This window comes from Mus caroli, chromosome 7 (genome assembly GCF_900094665.2).
Source record: "Mus caroli chromosome 7, CAROLI_EIJ_v1.1, whole genome shotgun sequence".
NCBI lineage: Eukaryota > Metazoa > Chordata > Mammalia > Rodentia > Muridae > Mus > Mus caroli.
In genome coordinates this window covers 66,573,361-66,580,024 of record NC_034576.1, presented here as the reverse complement: position 1 = coordinate 66,580,024, position 6,664 = coordinate 66,573,361, and the positions used below count along the sequence as shown (strand labels likewise).

General features: G+C 48.3%; 1 protein-coding gene across 4 annotated transcripts in view; it reads right to left on the bottom strand.

Moving 5' to 3' along the window:
* Otud7a (OTU deubiquitinase 7A) overlaps positions 1-6,664 on the bottom strand; it is a 302,969-nt gene that overhangs the window by 17,593 nt on the left and 278,712 nt on the right. The gene's annotated exons all lie outside the window — the stretch shown is intronic.

Below are 6,664 nucleotides of genomic sequence, written 5' to 3'. Positions count from 1 at the left end.
TTAATAGTAACACAATTTTGGGGACAAACAGGAAAAGAGAGGTTATGGATTAATACTGATGTGGTTTTGTGTGTGTCAAGTTCAGAAAGGATACAGTTTTGCCTGCATATGTGTTTGTGTATCACGTGTAAGTAGTGTCCTGGGTTTTTTTTTTTTTTTTTTTTTTTTTTTTTCTTTTTGTTCAGCTTGACACAGGCTAGGGTAATCCGTGAAGAGGGAACCTCAGTGGAGAAAATGCCCTTATCGGATTTGAATGTAAACATGCCTATGGGATATTGTCTTGATTGTGATTTATGTGTAAGGGCCAAGTCCATAGGTGGTGGTACTACCCTTGGAAGGTGTTTCTGGATGGTATAAGAAAGCACGGTGAGAAGGCCGTGTAGAGCCAGCCAGCAAGCAGCACTCCTCCGTGGCATTTGCTTCAGTTCCTGCCTCCTGGTTCCTGCCCCAAGTTTCTGTCCTAACTTCCTCCTGTGATGGAGAGTTGTAAGGTGAACGACAGGTTAACCCCTTCCCCAAAGTTGCTTGCTTTTGGTCATAGTATTTATCACTGTAATAGAAAACTAAACGAGGACATGGCCCTTGGGTGTTGAAGGTTTGAACTCCAGGGTGGTGCAGGAGAAGGCGGATTTGAGGGAGAGGGTAGAGCTTGAGGGAGGTGGGACTATTTGGATCAAACCTCAAAATCCCAAGTATGGTTTCTACTGAACGTGTCTCTTCACAATTGTAGTTGAAAAGTCTGATTTAAAGTATTGTGAATTGGGCCTGTTTGCAATGAATTGACCTAGGTCTTTGGGCCCTGGATATTTGTCCCTGAAGGAGATTGTAGGACCATGGCCTTACTTTTAAAAGGAGAAACTTCTGGGCCCTAGCTATCCAGAAGTTCCTGACTTGATTCATCACAGTAACTTCCTTGGCCAGTGTATGCTGTATCTGATGGTCTGTCACCTACTTGATACATGTGTTTCCTGGTGCCCAGTCACCTGGAAACCACCTGTTACTCCTGCCACCTGTTACAGCCAAAGGCAACTTTTTAACGTGATACTTGGTAGGTTCTCAAAGACCCAAGCCCCCAAGTTACTCTATGATAGAAGCCACTAAATGTAGTAATAATTGAATAATTGTCCCTTGAATCTGAGGGACACTCCATGATTTTCAAATGGCTCTTACCTTCCAGAGGATGCCATCTCCCCCTGCCCCTTCATCTTTAACTTTCTAGAGCCATGTCCACAAGACTCAGGGAACCTTTCCAACAAAGACTTGGCCAGCAGGACACATTCCTACCTATAAAGCTGCCGGGCTTCCCCTCAGGGAGCTGGGTTATATAATACCCATTGTGGAGATTTGAAATAAATGGCTTTCACAGGTCCATAAGGAGGGACACTATTAGGAGGTGTGGCCTTGTTGGAGGAAGTGCATCACCAGAGGGTGGGCTTTGAGGTCTCAGAAGCTCAAACCAGGCCTAGTGGGTCACAGCTCCTTTCCTACTGCTGGCAGACCCAGATATGGAACTCTCAGCTGCCTCTTCAGCACCATGTCTGCCTGCCATGATGATAGTGAACTAAACCTTTGAACTGTAATCCATCCCCAAACAAATGGTTTTCTTTACAAGTGTTTCCATGGCCATTGTGTCTCTTCACAGCAATAAAACCTTAACTAAGACAACTAACTACCTCACCCATCAATCCCCAGGGTTCTCTTGGTCTTGAGAATGGTTCTAGCCCAACTACATACACTTGTTGGGCAGGTGGCACATGACTTCAAGTCTTTTATACTTAGGGTTTGATGGGTGTTCACTGCTTATCTAGAGGTGCTGAGTGTCGGTCCACCCTGACTACTGCACTGGAGCCATGAAACAACTTCTCTTATGATAAAATACAATATAAACCATGCTCACTACATAGGTAAAGAGTTCTATCAAGAATGGAAGATGAGCTGCAGCGGTCCTACGTCACTCCTGCCTCTGGCTGGGATGGCATACGCTGGGTCTCCCTGGGGTGTACTCAGGATCCCACCTGCCTCAAGTCTTTGGTCCCAGTTGGGTGAGCATGGTGGGAGACATGAGGGTGGCAGCAAGTCCCAAGCACATCTTTCCTGTGGCCTTCTCCTGAGACCTGAGAGCCACCATGGTGCCATGGCCCCAGGAAGTGAGTGCCCTCCCCATTTCTTCTGTGAAGGCTCTCAAGGCGTGTATCATAGTTGCATCTTATTTATCAAGCAAATACATGTTGAAGAAACCATAAGCAGGAGTGGGGAGGCCTGCATTCATGCCCTCTCGTGCTGCTGGCTGGCCAGTGACCCATCCGAGCCTGTTCTGAAGTATGGCCAGGCACTGGGTGGGCTGACGATGGAAGCTGTTGACAAATGGCCGTGTCTCCTCCTGCATAGCTCTTGTGTTGGCAGGGCTGCTCAGTGAGCAGAGCTTCATGCAGTGCACCTTCTTCTGCAGCAGCCCTCCATCATGTAAAGGCTTCAATGGGAAGCTACAGTGACCTTGAAGCTCTGACTAGTCCTCAGTGGGCGGTGCCTGTCTTAGTTACTTTGCTGTTGTTGTGATAAAACACCATGACCAATGCAACTTAGAAAGGAAAGTGAGTAATGTGGCTTACTATTTCAGAGTGTTATAGTCCAGGCTGCAGCTGAGAGCTCACACCTTGATCCACAACCTTGAGACAGATCCAGAGCTCTGGGATTCACACGTCTTTTAAAAGCTCAAAGCCTAACCCCAGTGACCCACCTCCTACAACAAATCCATACCTCCTAATCCTCCACAAACAGTTCTGCCAACTGAGGACCAAGTATTCAAACGTGAGCCTTTGGGGGAATTCCCATTTAAATTATCATGATGCTTCCTAGCTTCCCTGGAAGCTCTTGCAGAAGGGTGTGCCGTGAGGGAAAAAGCCTGGCGTCATGGGTGGGGTGGGGATGGTGACGCCAAGGGACCTCCTCCTCTTCCTCCTCTTCCTCCTCCTCCTCCTCTTCTTCTCCTCCTCCTTCTCCTCCTTCTTCTCCTCCTTCTCCTCCTCCTCTTCCTCTTCTCCTCCTCCTTCTTTTTTTTTAGAGATTTGTTTTAATTTTATGTGCATGTTGTGAATATCTGCATGTCTACATATCTAACTCATGATTGCCTGGTACCTTCTGAGGCCAGAAGAGGGTGTCAGTTTCCCTGGGCCTGGAGTTACAGGTGGTTGTGAGCTACAAAGAGCTGGGAACTAAACATGGGTCCTCTGCAAGAGAAGTGTTCTTGGTAACCGAGTCATCTTTCCAGCTCCAGAACCTCATCTTTGAGGATTGACGGGGGTTTGTAGGGAGTGTCACACTTCATTCAAGTGGGATGGCACTGGGATAGCATCCAGCATAGCCCAGGCAAAGAGCTGCTGGTTAAGCTGTAGGTTTGGAAGGCATGGTGGACCCAGAGCTCTGCAGCTGTCTGGGAGGCTCTAATTTGAACTCTAGTTACAGCAGGTTTGGAAACAGAGGACTGCACCACTGAGTCAGCTGCTGGGGGCCACTGCCAGGGCATTGGCACACTCTACTCTTGAATCTTGAACTGGACAGAGTGTGAGTGACCATTAGGTAGAGCCTGCACCCACAGACCGCAGCTGCGAACCTCTGACATCCACTCATCTGGCTGAGAGCCTAGCAGCCAGCTGTAGTGTCCCCAGATACGACCTGTTGGTGAAGGTCCAGTTTCTGTATCCAGGCCTCTCCCTGGATGAATGGGCATTGCAAGCAAGAGGTAAGATTCCCAGTGGAACTGTCTGGAAACACAGACAGTTCTTTTTCCTCCACTATACCTGCTTCTCAGTCTGCTCCATAACCAGGAAATGCCAAGCTGGGAGCTCAGCCTAGTGGAGGTAAGATGCTAGCACAAGTCCTTGAGGAAGGGCAGGATACATGGGCCTGCTCTGCTAGGTCATCAACACTTGACAGTGGCCTATCATCATCTTTGTCCATGCTAGTTTGTCTCTGGGTACCCCCTCTCCCCCACATCACCTCTGACTGCCAAGGCCAGTTCCAATCACTCTTTCTTCAACTACAGCCCTTGCCATTGGGCTAATAGTACAACATACTGAATTCTTATCACATGTCTTCCTGCTGGGGTTCCTTTCCCTTAGAAAAGAGAGAGAATTTATGAGGGATGCTGAGATCTGGTGCTTGGTGTGTGTTCATGAAACTGACTCTTGTTCCTGCATCACAAGATATAGGACCTCTGGCTAATGTGGGGAGTAGGGGACAGAGGCCCTTCCCCCAGCTTTCCACAGCTTAGCAGCTGCTGCCCCAGGTTAGGGTTCAGGTGGCACAGGGGATGGACCAGTGAGGCAGGAACTCCTTTATCTGAAAGCTTCTGCAGTCTCATTATAGCTGAGCATGCTTTAAAATATTACATAGAAAATTCCAGAAATAGTTTACAAGTTGAAATTGTGCATTGTTCTGAGTTGTGTGAAGAAACTTCCCACCTCTCACGCATGTAAACCACCCCTTTGTGCAGCGAGACGACACAGTAGATGCCGTCTTTAGCTGTCTGCTGTCAGTAGCCACCTGGGCGGTTAGCCTGACTGCTTGTGCATGCCTCCCCTTATCTAGGGCTCCAATGTACAAAGCAGCAATGATGGAGACCAGCAAGGAGAAGCTAGGAAGTACTTCCTTGAGGCAGAAGGGAATCTTTTTTCAACATTAAAAGGAAAGAAAATCACGTGTGCTACTAAAGTCCAGAGCCACAGCGAATCTATGTGTGAAGGAAGGGAGATATCTGCTAATTTTGCTGTGGTCCGGAAGCTGCCAAAGTCCAACCCATAGGAATGGTGAGTGCCTACAGTGGGGAGGTTCACACACAGGGACAATGTATTCAGGCTTTGGGCCATTCAGAATGTCATCTAGCCATGGGCATCTCTGCAGTGTTTCCCTTGGGTGATGGCAGAGCATCTACTGGTAAAGGCTTATCCTCTGTAAAGACTGCATCCTCTCCAGGGCTCTAACCTGGCCTCTGGTCACACAGTGGCCTTGCAGGCAGAACCCACGGGGACTCTGGGAGGATCCAGAGAGCTACTTAATTGCATTGTGTTCTAGGGCCAGAACCCAGGCTATGGAAAAAGTTTGTCCCCTAAGGTGAAACACTCCCATTCTGCCTTTAGAGGGATACAGTGACAAAGACAGCTTTACAGTCACCACAAAGGCATCTGGAGAGACTGGAGACCATGAACTTGATGGAGGCTGACTTCAGGGACTCTTGCTGACAAGGAGGCCCAGACCTGGCCCAAGCCACATCCTGATGGAGGCTTCTTTTGCCTTGCAAGGGCTACAGGACGAAGGATGGCAGGCACCCTTTGTGTGCATATGGTTTTAGTAATTTGGAAGCTGAAGCAGGGGGATTACTTGAGTCCAGGGGTTTGGAGGTCATTTTGAACAACGGAGGAAATCCTTATCTCAGACCATACCAAAACAGAAGCAGAACAAAACCCTAGAAAAGCCGGCAGGTACCACTGGACACAGAGAGACGGGGAAAAGCACTGTTCCTCCCAGACTTTAATGATGGAGAGTCTCTCTTGGTGATCAGTGGCAATGAGTGAGTGATGAGCAGACCGTTACCCTGGCTGCCGGGACCCATTTCTGGCTACACTGGCATGCGAGCTGGGGTTTGATTTGGCTTCTGGGGAGGAGGCAAGAAGCCTCTTTCAACTGCCTGGCTTCAGATTCCATCCCATAGATCTTTTGACTCTCTGACTGACCATCAGGCAGGAACAGATGTGGAAGGGCATACAATAAGGGCTGGAGGAGGTAGGGCCCTGGACTTGTGTCTGTGCCCCCACCTTGCCAGCTGTCCAGAGGAAGGGGCAGGATGTAGAGGCTCTGATCTACTCAGTGTAAAGGGTCAGGATGAACACCCCGAGCTTCCTGCTAGTGGAAGCCCTGAACCAACCACTTGGAGTTTCCTAGAACCACATCCAAGGGCAAGAACACATGCCATCTTCTTGACCTTCAGTCTCCTGTGAGGAAATCTCAGTCTGTACTGAAAATAAGAGTGGCAGTAACAAAGCCTTGTCCTTCCCTCTCAGACACTCACACATCCTTCATAGCTAACAAGACCAAGCCCTCTTTGCCAGCAGTGACAGTACTGAATATAAATATGACCCACTGTGTTTTATTGATAACTGCAAGTGTGCACTGTGCAGCAGGTGGCGCTGGTTCACTCAGCACATGAGTGCTGAAATGGCTGTTTGTCTATAACGATCTAAAGGTAGTGTTGTCTTTTTGGTTTAAAAGCTGACTACAGCAGGAGTGGGCATGAACAGCGCTAGTAAATTAAAGTCAGAGGCCAGCTGGTTACACACATTTTGCTACCCCATTGCAGGGCAGTCATAGGAAAATGTCAGGGAATGAGTTTGGCTGTGTTCCAATAAAACTATTTGCAAACTAAGTGCTGGGCCACAGCTTGCACAAATTCTGCAGGGAATTTGTTTCCATCTAAGGTGGATTGCATCTATATAAAAACTCATACAGAGCATTAGCGATAATTAGCTTTAGAGTTAAAAATCCCTCTAAGGACACAGACAGCATGCATTTGAAAAGGCTAGAGGTGGACTATTAACACGCAGCTCGGAGAGCATGATTCGGGGCTTGAGCTGCTGTTTCAGAGTTTGAGCTGCTGGTCCGGCAGTTTGCA